Raw genomic sequence first — 17,198 nt, 5'->3', positions numbered from 1 at the left:
CGTAAGTAGCAATGAGTGTTTTAATAACTTATGATATAAACTGAAACGGATCGAAGTGGACCCAAAATGTATTTGAATAGCGATTTGTTAAAAGGGCATTAGTCCATTTTTTTGAGAAATTCACTTTTTTTGCATTCTTCAGACATAGATTCATCTAACTGTGTTAGAAAGGCACAAATCCACCACATAGCATTAGCTACAGAGCTTGTTTGGTATTGACAGTTTTGTTAAAAGGGCACTAGTCCGTGACTTGTGCCCCTTTTACAAAACGTTTGTTGGCAGCACTGTCTTGCTTAGTGTGTTTAGCTGTGTTGTTTAGTTTGTGTCTCAGCTGTTTCCTATTCCCAGATTATTGTTCCAGACTAACCTTCTGCATTTTAAGGTAATAACTTGCTTTTGTTGTCAAATGCTTTGTGTTTAACATGTCAAACGACGGGTTTCCTGTTTTAAATGACGAAGTTGCAATTAAAAATAATATTTCAAAGAAGAGGAAATATGATCCTGAGTCCTACAAGAGGAACATCATAAAATGTTCCATTTTGAAAGGAAAGGCATACACAAACCACAAAGGAAACTTTGTGAATGAAAAACGTCCAAAGTTATCTTGCGGGTAAGTTTTTTACAATAATAACTTATAGAAAACTGAAGAAACATGACAGACTCTTCACCCCCTATGAAGTTGTGGAGCAAATTGTTAAAAGCAGCATACCAGGAAAGTTTTTGGTTAAGAAAGTGAACTGTGATGAAATATTGGATTTCAAAAACTGGTGGGGCAAGCATTACAAACTCCGCACAGTTTCTGATGAGACGAAAAACTTGAAAAGAGAGAGTTGGGTTTGCTTTGGTATTAGTAAACTATACCACTTTGTGTACAGGTCAGACTTAAAAGGGTACATCACAGCCTATTCCACAATTAATGGCCTAGACAAGCAAACATTTTTCATGTCTGCTCAATCAGGTACGCCTTCAGCTCTAACCAGACTTGCATACCCGGGAGGGAAAATTCCCTTGAGGGAAGCCAAGGCCAATGACATCAAGAAAGCTCTTCAGTATGTACCAGTAGAACATCTGGAATTTTATAATGAAATTGTTAATGGGCCCATTGGAACAGCTGAAGAAGAAGATTTGAGTACCAGAGGTATGAAATCTTATAACACATTAAAAAGTGACCAACTAATACTATGGCTCAAAAATATTTTCTCAAATCAAATTAAATGTTTATTTTGTTAATTTGACTAATTTATAATCCAAATGCTATACCAAACTACTAATGTAAGCAATAAAAGCATAAGTTTGATCAGAAATTGTTTATTTTTTATCCTTTTTTAGTGCATTTTGTTAAAAGGGCACAAGTCCATAGTTTTAAATAATTTAAAAAGTAATATAAATGAACAAAAAACACCATATCTATTGTTTCAGTAATTAAAAATAGTAATAAACTAAATATAACTAAAAAAAATATAAAACATAAAGTAAATATTTTCCAAACAAGATGGTTTTTTGTTAATTCCTGAAAGTTTTACCAAATGGACTAGGGCCCTTTTAACAAATCACGATTCATTTATTTATTTCATAATCGAACTACCGCATTTTATGGCTAGGAGAGAAGGTAATATTCGTATAGAGAGAGAGTTTAAATGTTATGCCAACTCACCGAAGTTGCTTAATTTAACACACTCAGCACAGCACAATCCATAAATGTTTTTTCTTCCTAAACGGAGTGCCACAGTTGTTAGAAGTCGCGTAAGCTCAGCAAGTTCCACTATTGCGCGGGTTGCTAATTCCATTTCCGTACTTGTTCAACACAAGTCTTAAGTTACAGAAGGGTACAATTTTGGGCAATTATGGCTGGTGACTGTGGTAGGCCATTTGTGGCGAACCGGCTTCTTTAGCTCAGAAACGGATAAGTGTTCGGAAAATTGTGGAATCTAGTTCCATTTAATGTGTGGCCCACCGTGGAAATGAAAACACGAGGTTCTAAGAGATACTTCATGTGGAAAACTGTAATAAGGACAACAGCAAAGCTGCATTGACCATATGAACAGTAAGTCAACACCATCACGTAACACAATGTCAAAGGAGTTTCTTATACGATCATAAAAGCTTTAAAAATGTTTTTAATGAGCTTAAAGCTTACAGCGGAGAGTTGAGTATGTTTAAGAAATCGATGAACTCCTCCTTTCTCCTCTGAAAGGTTAGTTGATAAAAAAATAGTACTGACGAAGCGACTACAAGTTACAAGGTTAATAAGTAATTCGAGGTTCATAAACAGGAGAACTTCGAAAGAATCATGAACAGAAATTTAACAAAAACAAAAAAAAAAAAAAACAGAAAATGAGAAAGATGCAGATTAGACATATGGCGCAATATTCCAAGGAATGTACTATTGAGATACCTGCATACCCTTGACGAAGAATGAGGATGCTTTCAACGTAGTTGATGACGTCGGTAAATTATTACCTTCGTCGAGAGAGAGAGAGAGAGAGTACTTATAATTAATGAAAAAGCCTGTTTCCCATAGGGTTGATAATCTGAGACTTATTATTAGCCGCTACACTCAAAAGTTTTAGAAATATTGATGACGACTGGTCTAGTACAGTTTACTTATATGCAATAAGTTTGTAAACCCTAACCAGTCTGGTTATACTAAAGGACAGTCTATTAAATATGAATGAAAAGGCAAAATCAACACATTTTTAAGTCGATTTCAAAGAGTTCTTTGATATGGTTGCTTATGAAACTATGTTGGTAACATTTAAAGAGCTGAGGTAAGGACAACTTCGATGACATTGGTTTAGGTAGGACATGAACAAATAGTAAGAATCAAGGATAAGGTATGAATATAATTTAAATATTCATATTTATTATTATACTTACCGCTCAATTAACTGTCATACTGATCTGTTAACAAATGTATACGTTTATACGTTATCCAAAATGAGGAGAATGAGGTTACCACTAGTATTATTATATTATATATATATATATATATATATATATATATATATATATATCTTATATTATACTGTAATCTTCTTATATTATTGTGAAGTTCGTTCGTCGACTGGACAAGACGGAGTTTCTACGGAGGCGACGTGTGAAGAGGACCCTCTCAACTCGTCACATCGGTGCAACTGATGACCGTCCCATCTACTCTAGGGAAGTTATAGCATGACCGGTGGGATGCGCGTGAGGAGTGGAGGAGTTGAGCGCGTGGGGGCACAATCTAAAGTAGGGGAGTGAATACGGTGCTACTAACCCTACTGAGAGTTTTCGGCTCCCGGCTCATAATGGTGGCGGGAGCCGAATATTGTAGTGTTTGCCAACATTTCTAGACCCTTATGTTCTTACCACGGTGGTGTTTTATGATGAGCAACTTAGTATAGGAGACCTTGAGAATATTTGAACATGTCTAGACTCTTTTGAAGTTACGGCGACGGACTTTTATGATGGGGAATTCAATAAAGGAAATCTTGGAAATATTGGGACCGGATGTACGTGATCTTAACAATATGACTATGTTCTGCCAAAATTGTGTTCATAGCTCACCCTTCTTAATGAGTTCGCAGTAGAGATACCTGGTGGTAAGAAAGGGTTCATAATTGGGAAAGGTTAGGAATTTATATTATTCTTGATCTCCAACTACGACAACAGTTCAAAATTGTAATTGTTACGCTTTGTTGCCATTAAAATCCAATTAACATATACTAACCGTGTAAGCTTCAGGATTTACGATAGTAGATACAATTGTAACTACAAAATTTTCAACTGACATATCCTAGCTGCTAAATTAAAAATTAATATAAAACTGGTTAAACTAATTTGTCAATATACACAGTAGAATAAGTTAATTTAATGATGTATACTTAAAATAACAATAACGCCAACGATCCACACGCAATAGTTAACATAAAAAAACCCCATTGCGATATCATTGTATTAAAAAAAAAATTTAAATATTGGAATCATCGCCTTACAACATAAATGAAACATATTACTAATTGTTATTATGTTCTTACCTTGTACATGCACTGTTGACAGAACTACTCCTTGAATTTCGCTGCGCTTAATAACACTCAAAGGGCACAATTCCCGTTAAGTCATCATCACCACTGTCACTATTGTCAACGATAGGTTCCCTGTCTTCGTCACTGCCACTTTCTTCATCCCATTCGTCACTATCGGAGTCCTCGCCGAGTCTCACAACAATCCGTTCTGTCATTTCGTCGATTTGACGTTCGAGTTCCATATAAGTTTGTTCCACAGATATCGTATGATCACACCTTTTCCTCCAATCTTCTTGAGTTTCCTAAATCACACGTTTCCTTCACCAATTGCTCCACCGTATTTATATTAAATGTCACATTTTTCTTCGCTACTCTTTCTTTAAGTAGGCTCCAAATTAGTTCAATTGGATTTAAATCTGGATGGTAGGGTGGCAGGCGCAAAACAGTGTGTCCACTTTTAGAAAATATTTCATCAATTTTGTACTTTTTGTATGTGGGTTTGTAGGCTTGTATAAGATTATACAATTCGGGTTTGAACATAGTGCTTGAGTGAACAATGTTACGCTCGGAAAGCCATTTAATCATTTCGGCCTTTCTGTTTGATGTTGTTGGTGCAGGATCGTCTTGTTTGTTGTGATAGGGGGCGTTATCTATCACAACAACAGAATTATCTTTCAAATTTGGAATTAATTTAGTGTTTACCCATCTTTCATAATTCTCGTAGTTCATGTCATCGTGATAGTCCCCTGAATTCTTCCCTGATTTGAACGTAAGTAGAGCATTGTTAATAAATCCACCTTCCCCGCCTGCGTGGACAATTATAAGTCGTTGTCCTTTACTTAGAGGTGTCATCAGTCCCGAAGTGGTATCATCTGTCCAACCATTGGTTTTGGTGTGTGTTGAGTGAATATATGTTTCATCTATGTACACTATTGGCGTTTTTTGATTTCTATACTCGGCTAAACGTTTTAAATACTTAATACGTAATTCACGGATGTCGAAACGTTCGGTTAAAAAATTTCTGTTGTTAGTAGCTTTTTTCCAGCGGAATCCCAACTTCTTCAATATTTTTGTAAGCGTCCACTTACTTCCCTTAAAATCTATTTTTTCCCTTAACACATTTAATAACGATTTCAATGTAGGCCGTTCGCCTTGTTGTCGATGAAAATTATTTATTGTTCTTCGAACTACACCCAAATCAAAATTGTCCAGATCACTTTTAGTATGTTTGCGTTTTCTTACTTTCTTGGACGTACTAAAAGAATTGCCAATTGGACTTATTTTTTCCTCTTTCAAAATTCGTCTCAGCGTGCTTTCTGAAATTCCAGTTGCCTCTACGGCACGCTGTTGAACTTTCTTCAAATTTATAAGTGTGTTGGTTTCTGCTTCCCGTTTCATAAAATGGTAAACATTTGCAATCACTTCTCTTGTTTAGCTGTGTATAACCTTTCTACTCCAATTTTACTTTTTACATTACGATCCATCACAAACTCTTTACTTAAAACGTAATGAGCACAATGCAATTATATTACAAATTGATTTGGCACAAGCGAATGTTTTTAGGGCGGCACGTATAGAAGACTGGTGACCGAAGTTCACAAGGCTGAATACGGCAACAGACTGAGCCGCTCCACCCCCCACCACTTTAGTTCCGTCTTTGCCTACGGCGCATCTCGAAGTCACCGGTCATGCTATAAATTTCCTACAGTACGTCAAAGAGTCTCTGTCACCGGCGAGACGGGCGCCTTACGCTCTGGCGAGGAAGTATCAGCGCGAGAAAAACTTCAAGTTCCTCTGGGTGAGAAACGGCAAGATCTTCCTCAGGAAAGAAGAAAAGGCGCCAGTCAGAGTTATCACACGAGAGGAGGACTTGGACTAAACTAAATTGTAAATATATATACTTCACTTTCAGTAATATTTTCATCGTATAATATATGCTACGTATTTTTGGTTTCTTTTTGTTTAATACTGTTGTTACTGGAAACATAAGTTATATTAATTTTAATTTCTCTTTGAAGTTAAAAATAGTTTTAAGCAATAGAAATATTTGGGTTTTACGATACGTTATTTATTTATTTCTTTTAATAAGCAAATAACATTCTGCTAGATTTAATTATATTCATAGTAGTCAACTTAATTGTAAAATTGTTGCAATTAAAGTTTTTTACCATAACCGTTAATAAATTTCAAAATGTAAAATAATGGATACGACTAATCAGTGTAACTTTGAACAATGGTTGGATGTTACAATATTGCATAAAAACATTCGTAGTATGAGAAGTAACTTCGATTTATTCATTGCTGAATTAAGTAGCAGACATTTATTTCCTGAAATAATTGTACTGACAGAAATATGGATAGTTATATGGATAATGAAGAGTTACAGTTTTTAAAAATTCCAAATTATAGAAGTTTTTCAAATGCAAATGAAAATCAGAGGGCAGGAGGTTTAGCAATTTTTGTAAAGTTGGATGTTGAAATTTTTATATGTAAATCGGTAAACTTTAAAACAGCAGATCTAATGATATTAGAATTTAAGTATAACTCACAGAGGTTTTGTTTGTTTGCAATTTACAGGCTGCATAGCTTCAGCAAGGACGATTTCCTAGTTGAGATTAATAAGCATTTTCTTCGTAATAATAATTTTAAAACAAAAAAGAACGCTCTTTTCATCGGGGACGCAAACTTAACTTGTTTAAAAATAGCATGATAATTGACAATTACAATGCATTTCTTTCCTCAAACGAGTTCGATTGTTTATTGAAAGAACCAACTAGAGTAACATCGGAATCAGTTTCATGCATCGATCACGTGTTTGCTAGATTAGCAAACAAAGTCAAGACTCAAGTCGATGTAAAGGTAATAGACGCGAATATTACAGATCACAGGATGGCTGTTGTGTGTGTGCGGGTGGTCGTAGGCGAGGGAGGGTGGACGGACAGATATCAGCTGATTCTGCCGGCCCCTCCCCTCACTCCTATCGTGTAGATTACGACAGGCTTCTTGCACGACTTGAACAGGTTAAATGGGTAGAAGTCTACGACGATAGAAACACGTCAACTGCGTTTGATACTTTTCATAATACCATCCAAATAATAATTTCAGAGAGTAAATTTGAACAATCGAGCAAAACACACGGCGTTTTTAAAATTAAACCCTGGATGATTGGGTGTACCTATTTGTAAAAAAATAAAAAATAAACTCGTTAAGCATCACCCAAACAATGAAAAATTAAAATTTGGTTATAAAAATTACAGGAATAAACTACAATTTTAAATCAGAAATTTAAAAAATTCTTATTACGAAAATGCTTTTCGTAACGGAGATTCGAGGACTACGTGGAAGGTTATAAACGAAATAAAAGGACAAACGTCAAAACGACCTCCCATACACTCTTTGAATATTAATGGTAACAAAATCTGCGATATTAAACAAATTTGTAATGAGTTTAATTCATTTTTTTTGTCTATTGTAGATAAGATAGACATAAAAAAATTAAACCTGATAACTTTGACTTATGTTGTTATAAGAGGTTTTTTAAATTATATAATTCAAGCAATTCCATGTTTTTAGCTCCAGTAGTGGTAGATGATTTAGTATCTGTTATAAGAGATTTGAAAAATAACACCTCGCCTGGAATTGATAACATTAGCTCACCTCTAATTAAATTGATGTATCCAAAAATAATGAATGTCTTACTGTACTTAATTAACTTAAGTTTTGAAAAGGGCATATTTCCGGATATTTTAAAAACCGCTGTGGTAATTCCTTTGCATAAGAGTGAACCGAATAATGACTGCAACAATTTCAGACCAATATCTTTACTCTCACCTTTTGCAAAGATTTTTGAAAAAATTATGAAAAAAAGATTAGTTAAATTTCTTGAGCAAACCCATTTCTTTAGTAAAAATCAGTTCGGTTTCAGAGAGGGCTTGAGTACTGAAACTGCGTTAAAAAACTTTATGGATGACATAATTGAAGCGATAAATTCAGGACGCAAAGTTAGTGGATTATTTTTGGACATAAAGAAAGCTTTCAACATTGTAGATCATTACATTCTTTTAAATAAATTATACTGTTGCGGTATCAGAGGAAACGTTCTTTCCTGGTTTTCAAATTACTTCAATAATAGGAGACAATGTGTAAGAATTAGCAATACCTTCAGTGACTTTGGTATAATAAAAAGTGGAGTACCCCAAGGGTCAGTATTGCAATATTGCAGGTGCAATATTGTTTATAGTATATATCAATGATCATTGTAATTCAAATTTATATGGTAAATAACATCATTTGCTGACGACACAGCATTAACTTACATAAAAGATAACAGGAATGTTATAGAAGAAGCAATGAGTATAGATTTAAAAGCCCTTCAATGGTGGTTCTCAAAGAACAATATGTTACTAAGTTCGGAAAACAAAGTACTTAAATTTTAGCCTGAAAAAGATCCACAAAATTTTACCAATCAAATTTTATACAATTGTGTGAGTTGTTTGTGTACAAACAGAGTGTCCTGAGTGTGCAAATGAGTGTCAGGCTGACAATTTGAAATACCTGGGAATCTTGCTGGATAGGGAAATAAACTGGAAAAAACACATAGACATGGTAAAGAAAAAACTTAATGGTGTTTTAAGAACCTTTTATTTTCTACAAAATATTTATACAGAGGAAGTTGTTGTTGTGTTGTGTAGGGGGGATATATTTTTCATTAGTAAACAGTAGATTAGAATACGGAATATTTTGCTGGGGTGGAACCTATGAAATGAATTTAAAGCCGCTTCTAATGCAACAAAAGAAATTCATTCGATTAGTTAAAATAAAATGTGGATACGAGCCATCTCATCCATTATTTATAAGTTTAAAAATTTTCCAATTACATATTTGTTTGTGTATAAGGTTTTAAAAATATTTTATGTCACTAGTGGTAATTTGCCTGTATTAATTAATATCTACAAAAATAAATTAAGGCACAAAGACAAAGTAGCAGTTCCAAAACCTAATTTAACTATTTTTAGAAAAAGCTATTGTTTTAGGACCTAAAATATTTAATACGATACCAAAAGATATAAGTAATTAAAAAAATATACATATTTTTTCAAAACTATTGAAATTATGGCTATTAAGTAAACAGAATATAAATTGTTTTCTGCATACCATTAATTAAAACGTTTTATTCGGATCAGAGTTGCACATAAGTATACATTTAGAAGTAACATAGATATTTTATAAACGGGAGTTTTTCTAATCAAAATTAATTGTCAACATTCTATCTGAGCTGTCATGAATTTAATTTATTATGAAGGAACCTTAGCACGGGCTTTGCATTTAGAGGCCCTATATATTCATAAAAGTATGTTTCATTAAAATATTTGTTAGTATAATCATGTAACTGAAATGTTTCCTGTTTTACTTTTAGTTTATTTATGTAAGAGTCATCGTGCAAGTGGTATATTTAAATGTGTGTTAAATACTAAATATTGTTAAATTGATTCTTAAGTTATTAGTTTACAATCGATGATGATTTTAGTTACAGCTACTTAAGACAGATCTTAAATCATTTCTTACCTCTGTGAATTAACGTGTGTGTTTAGACTCACCCTCTTAGTGAAGGATTATATCAATTAGGTAGACTCAAATGGTTTCTCAATAGTTTGAGAATATTTTTTATATTCTAATTAAGAGTGCTAGTAAATTCTGTTGCACACAAAACATTGACATGTTTTCTAACCTGTGAGTTAACATATGGCTCCTTAAACACGAACTTAAGGTACACCTAAAACTGCACAGCTACCACTTAAATGGTTTCTAACCTGTGAGTTGACATGTGTCTTAACTCACCCTGTTTGAACTTGAAGTTGCACCGGGAATACTTAAATGGTTCCTCACCTATGAGTTAACGTATGCACTTTTAATTCTGATTCAGTACACTTAGAATTGCACAGAAACGATTCAAATAGTTTTTCAACTGTGTGAGTTAACAAATGCCTTCTTAACCCTTTCACTACTACTGGGACATATGTCCCAGACAAAACAGAAAAAAATATAAATGATAATTTGTACGAAAATAAAGGTAAATTTAAGTGTTTTATGTAAGTGGGGTATTTAGTTTTTGTTAGGTTGGCAACCAGCTGCTTCACAGCTTCAACTTTGCTAGCAACAGCTTTTTTATACCCAGTCGCGTAGTGTACCTCGTTGAATAGACATCTGTGGTTCAATAATCAAAGTGTGTTTTAACCGGTATCAGCACGCAATTTTATAACTTACACTGTAATTTGTAACTAATTTGTAATTATGTAAAACTAACCTGGTAAAGTTAGGTGGTGAAAAAAAAACCGTAAGTAAAACAAATACATTTTATTAGACATACAGTAACATTTATCCAATTTAATACAAACCCATACCGCTTCCGTAAGGCTGGACCTGATTGCACAGCAACAGGTCTAGCCATGGCTGGACAGGATACTGCCCTCATTAGGGAAACAGAAATAGCCATTAACTCCATAATAGAACATAATTATTGTACAAAGGATGACAATTCAGAATCATTAACATTAAATGCAGAATTAAATCAGAATACAAATATGGAAACAGACACAAACAACCCTAAACATTTAGACCAAACCCCAACACAAAACCGAAAGCGTACAGCATTAGCACTTAACAATGAAAAAACACATTCCTCTAATAATGACAAAACCCCCTCACCAGACACTAAACGAATACACATCCAACGTGTTTACAAACCCGAACATAAAGGACCATTTGAAGTAATAGTTCAACGTAAAGATAAAAAAAGATAAATCCATTTCAAGTAGGTAAAATTCTAATTACCCATCATAATGACATAGAATATAGTAACCGCTCAGGTAAAAATTTATCAGTTATCTGTAAGAATTATACTTCTGCCAATGAATTGGTTAACTCACCTTATCTTCCTGAATACAATGTTTTTGTACCCTCAAACAAAATAACCTCCATAGGAGTTTTAAACATAGACTCGGATATAACCGAAAATGACATTTTGACAGATTTGGTAACTGAATGTGACATCTTATCGGTGCAAAGAATTAAAAAGAAAGTAGGTAAAGATCTGATCAATAGTCAATTTGTTAAAGTAACATTTGATACAGATGAACTACCAGAGGTAGTTTATATGAATTATCTAAGGCTTAAAGTAGAAACATATATAATTCCAGTAAAACAATGCTACCGCTGCTTTGCATATGGGCACGTAGCAAGTGCACCGTGTGAGAGACAGTGCCTTTGTCGCAGCTGTGGAGATATGTATCATTCCGATCAATGTGAAAATCCTATAAAATATATTCACTGCTTTGCAGATCACTGCAGTAACTCTAAACAATGCCCTGAGTATATCAGACAGAGAAAAATAAAAACCCGCATGAGTCTATTTAAGGAAGACTTCAATACGGCTAGTATTTTGTATCCAATTACTTATAAATCCATAAAGTACAACAAAAATCCATCATATGCTCAAATAACCAGAACTAACTTGGATGAAAATTTTTTCCCTAGATTACCTGAAAACTCAATACACCCATGTGACCCTTTACAAACTCACAAATCAGGCCTACCTAATTACAATAAATACTCACCTCTAATGAAAATCCAAGTAACATCTGAAAATAATCAGCCGCATCAAACTTACAACAAATTACTTAGTAATCCCAACACAAAACAATTTGATAAATTTCACAGTAGCATAAGTAGACCCCAAACTACCAATAAAACACAAGAAAAGTCAATAAAAACCACTTCACTACAAAATTTACACAAGCCAGATTACAAACTTGACCCTCAAATTAGAGAACATTTTAAGAATCTCTTACATGAAAAATTAGCTGAAATACGTTACAAAATTAACAGCACAACATTATCTGCCACCTTAAAAAAACAAATGGTAGAAATATTAATACCGTACATGGACCAGGAAATACTTTCTAAAAACAAATCAACAGATAAAAATATGAAAACATCTAGTAGTAAAAACTCTACTCATGGTTTAACAGTTGACAGAAATGTCTCAGGTAAAACCAAATGAATTAAAAATATTACAGTGGAATGCCAGATCTTTAAAACCAAAATTCCTTGAATTGATAAATATTTTAAATAAAAATAACATACACATTGGAGTCATTCAGGAAACCTGGATGAATGAAAATGACAATTTAAATGACAACAATTATAAACTAACAAACTTGTGTAGGAATGATAACTATGGTGGTGTAGCATTTATAATACACAAATCAATATCCATTACAAAAATCTATTCATACAATGACAATGTAATACAAGTTTTAGCAATAAAAATCAACAACTATGATCATCCAATACAAATATTTAATATATATGCTACAGACAAAAAGATAACACCTGATTTATGGAATGATCACATATTTAATAATGATAATGGTCTCACTGTCTTATGTGGGGATTTTAATGCCCACCATCCATATTGGAGTGATAAAAAGGCAAACAAAAGGGGTAATGATATCTTCAATGCATATTCAAACTCAGCATTTATTTTATTAAATAATAATTTACATACAACAATTCCCACTATAAATCAACAGTCTTCGACTATTGACTTAACATTTGCATCACCTAAATTACATGCACTTCTCAAAAACTGGGAAGTTGGAACAAATTCTGTAGGAAGCAACCATTTACCAATTTTTATAACATTTCAAACTTCAGCTATCGTAACCGAAAACCCCCACTACACTTGGGTAACAAATAATAAAAGAAATATGAAAAAAGCCAATTGGGAACTATATACTGAAGTTATTCAAAAACAATTTAAAGAAGTGTTAGAAAATGTACAAGATCCTTGTATTAAAATTTTATATATCATTTTAGAAGATGCAGCTAATTTAGCCATTCCCAAATTTAAAATAAAAAGTGGAAAGTCCTCACCAAAACCTTGGTGGAATGAAGACTGTTCCCGGGCTGTCGCTCACAGAAGATTAACATTTTCTAAATTCAAACACAACATGACACCACTGAATTTTCAAAATTATCAATATGCCCAGTATACCACCAGAGAAACAATTAGATTAGCAAAACAAACTGCATGGCAAAACATATGTAATTTAATTAGTGAAAAAAATACCACCTCTTATACATGGCAAATAATTAAAAAACTAAAAAGTAACAATAAACTTGCTATTAACATGTCAGATATACAATATAATGAGGAACTATGTAATAGTTTTATGAAAAATATAATACAAGACTATGTCCCGCATGAAACCGAACTTAAGCCCAAAATAAAATGGAATACAAACCAAAATAATAATCTGGAAGTGAACTTTACTATTAAAGAATTACAAATAGCTATAAATTCCAAAAATAAAGATACGGCCCCAGGACCAGATGGCATTACATATAGCATGTTAAGACATATGCCTTTAATAGCGTTAAAATATTTACTTAATATATACAATATGATTTGGAATGAACAATGTAACATCCCAGAGGTATGGAAAAAATTTAAAGTAATAGCCCTGTTAAAACCAAATAAAGATAAACATTTATCCACTTCATACAGACCGATATCACTCATACCTTGCATGATGAAAATATTTAATACTATGGTAAAAAACAGACTAGAATGGTTAGTTGAAAAGCACAACATTATACCCAGTTTCCAATATGGGTTTAGAAAAAAACGAGGCTGTAACGATTACATTCTTAACCTTATATGTGACATTAACATAGCTTTGTCACATAACGAAAATATAGTTGTAACATCGTTAGATATATCTAATGCCTATGACAAAGTTTATATACCAACATTATTAAACAAAATGAACAAAGTTGGGATTCCAAGAAGATTTGTGACGTACTGTCAGAAATGGCTGATGGATAGACAAATACAGATGATTACGCCAAAAGCCAATTTTACAAGACAAACATGTAGGGGCTTACCCCAAGGAAGCGTGTTGAGTCCTCTATTATTTTCTATTTATGTAGCGGACATACAATGTACAATTGAAAGAAATGTAAAGTGCTTACAATACGCAGATGATATTGTAATATATTCTTGCAGTAAGAATAATGATATATTACATGAAATAATGCAATGCACCCTAAATAACATGTGTACTAACTTTGAAAGAATTGGCCTTGTAGCCCAGTCAATCTAGGTTTTTACCCGGAAATGCGAGGTATAAAGCTAATTTTTTGCACAGATGTCCGTTATGGTATACCAAATCACATCCTAAAAGTCCCCCGCCCGTCCCCCGTGTGCGTCCCCCGTTTTTAACGAAATAAAGGGGGGAGGGGGGGCGCGGCTTACTTAAACGCACATTACTCGAGAACAAAAGCAGATGGAGGAAAAATAACAACTGTGTTTAATTCAGAAAAATATAAGCTACAAAATATTATGATGATTTCTTTTAATCAGTTTTAGTTAGTGCATGAAAAATTGTTAACCAACAAAAAAAATGTTGATTTACTCTTTATTGTTAAGGTTTTAATACTGAAGTTTTTTTTCTCCTATATTTTTATTTTATCAATGGTTTTGCGTCAACACTACACTTTATTTTCTTTCCTTAAATGTATATTTCAGTTGGGAAATAAACTGGTATATGAATAAACTCCAGTTGAAGTATGTAGAATGAACGTGGTCAATGGTCTAAAAAGTATAACATTAGCATGGTATTAAATAAATAATGTACAGAATACAGTAAAATTTAATGGTTTAACAATTACATTTTTTAAGTACAATCATAAAATATTATTAATTAAAAATAATATTTGTACAAATCATATTAACTATATTCAATATGATACCCAATTTTAATTTATTTTAAATGATTTTAAAATGTACAACCGTATGTCAAAAAGCAATTGTATTGAACAGTGTGTTGTATCCACTATCTTGTTTAAAACTGACCTTTAGTTACTATCAACGTCCTCTTCCTCTAAATCAATTGTCTGCAGTGTGTTGTTGCAGTCTCTGCCTTGACAATGAGCACACATTGCCGAACAAGCTAATCCTGACCTTATGCAATCACACGATCGGGCACACTCTTTCTTGCAATCACATGTAATGAAATTCAAGAGTTTATCAGGTGCCGGTGGCAAAGTCATAGATTGTGGTACAAGAACACCGTCTTTTCAAGCCAACCCCATGAACATGGATCCAGATCCTTCCCAAGCCATTTCTGCACTTGATAGTAAACCCGCAAGGTGTTTTAAGCGTGCGGCATCTAAAGTGGGTGGTAAAACAGACAAATCAAAGCTTGAAGTAATCTTCTGTCTAGCTATCAGTTTATTGAACATAAAGTACCTTAGTTCATTTAATGTTTTGCACTTTGTATCTCCGTATATCGCAAGAAAGTATTTGTTCTCTACATGATGTTAACATGTCAGGCTCAGCAGTTGGATCTTTGAAAATGTTTGACATTTTTTTAAGTTCCGCACTTTTTTCCAACACTTTCCATGGCACTTTCTTCCCTTTTCTAAAACGTGGCGGATGTTGTATCGCATCCAGAAAATGCGTGTGCAAACAGTATACAGTCTTTCATATTGCCTAAATTACTACTAATTTCAGCTACTGGGTAAACTTTGTAGGAACCTTTACTGCCTTCTGGTTTGATGAAGAATAATGTATCAGAACTTTTAAACTCCATGCACAAGAAGTGCTAGAAGATCAGTGTCTGTACCAACCACAGCTGTTTTCATACCTTTAGAACACTGCTGAAGAGCTGTTGAAGCAATCAAAAAGTCAGCATCTGCTACAGCTTGTACAACTGAAAAGCCAGCTCGATCAAAATGTGATTTCAGTTCACTTATAAGTCGGCTTTTATTTGCAGCGTTACCAAGAAATTCAGCCTGAGTCACTGATGCTGTCATGTTTAAGTCGAATGTATTGTTCTTGATTGAATTCGACATGCTCTTCTATCTTGCTCTTGGTTCTTTGTGGTCGCTGGTCCCTCATAGCCATCAAAAACTACGGTTACACTTGAACCGTCTTTTTTAGTCTCATTTGTGAGGAAGTCAGTGTGGAGTTTTTAAGTACAAGCAAGTCCTCCTCTGGTACGTTGTCCACCATCTCAAGCAGAATAACTCCCAGCGCCCAACTGTGTCAAAAAGTGAGCCCGTAGAGCTCTAGCATAAGCATGCCCTGTTATCATATGTGGGATTGAAGATTTCGCATAAATTTCCATCCAAATCTCCTTCAAGACCGCTCCCACTCATTATGTAGCCTACTACGGCTCCCAAAAATGACATTAAAAGGTGAAAACCACCTAATCTGATTATGACATTGTCAAGAGTTGAGTCTGTAGTTGAAGCAATGATTTCGACAGCTTTTGCATACAGAGGCTGGTCAAATGTCACAAAACAACTTTTTTGACCATTCTTTCTACAATGTTCAGCTGCAAATTGTAGTGCCGGTATAGATCGTGCTCAAGTTGCTTGGATCAAGGTTGATAAAAGGAACTGGTTCTATGCTGCTTTTCACTCCACATCCAGATCCCAGAAACGCTCCTTGCATATAACCATTCCAAGACGGCCTAGGAGACAGACTTTTCCAAGAGCCCACCATCCATAAAACATCGATGGATGTACTAAGATTTTCATTTTTGGGGTCAGATGGAGAACATATTTCTTTTATAAACTTTTCTTTTCAGACCTGATGTTGCAGGTTTTTTTATACCAAGAAATCTGAATGGAGCCCTTTTTAGCTATTTTCTGCAGCTGTTGGAACTGATAAGACTCGTGTGACGTTGCTAGGCTTAGTAGTATTTTGAGGAGTGGAACACTTAATACCTCCCATTGCATGAAAGGTATTTTTTCCATCTAGTGTTCGGATGTTTACATCCGCGTTATCATATACAAACTGAATGTAGCTTTTTTGGGAACTTTCTACCGTTTTTTTTGTACCATAAGAGAATACTCATAACGCTGTACTTCAGTATAAGCTTGCTCCGAAACCAAGTCTATTCAAAATATCAACCAAAAGCCTTGAACCATAATGGTTATGAACATACATGCTCAAACCTATCAAAAGTGGTGATAAGAAGACCGCTGTCATCGCACCGTGCCGGCGCGGCGCGGCGGGCGTCCGGCTTCGCTATTAAGTAAACACTCACGATTGTCTATAAGTTGTGTATACTTTATTAACATGTAATAGAGCTTTTACAACTTTGTTACATCAAGAAA

The sequence above is a fragment of the Homalodisca vitripennis genome, unplaced genomic scaffold, assembly GCF_021130785.1.
Source record: "Homalodisca vitripennis isolate AUS2020 unplaced genomic scaffold, UT_GWSS_2.1 ScUCBcl_7342;HRSCAF=14994, whole genome shotgun sequence".
NCBI classification, from domain to species: domain Eukaryota; kingdom Metazoa; phylum Arthropoda; class Insecta; order Hemiptera; family Cicadellidae; genus Homalodisca; species Homalodisca vitripennis.
The sequence above is the reverse complement of the archived record's forward strand: the minus strand, read 5'-3'. Positions refer to the sequence as shown.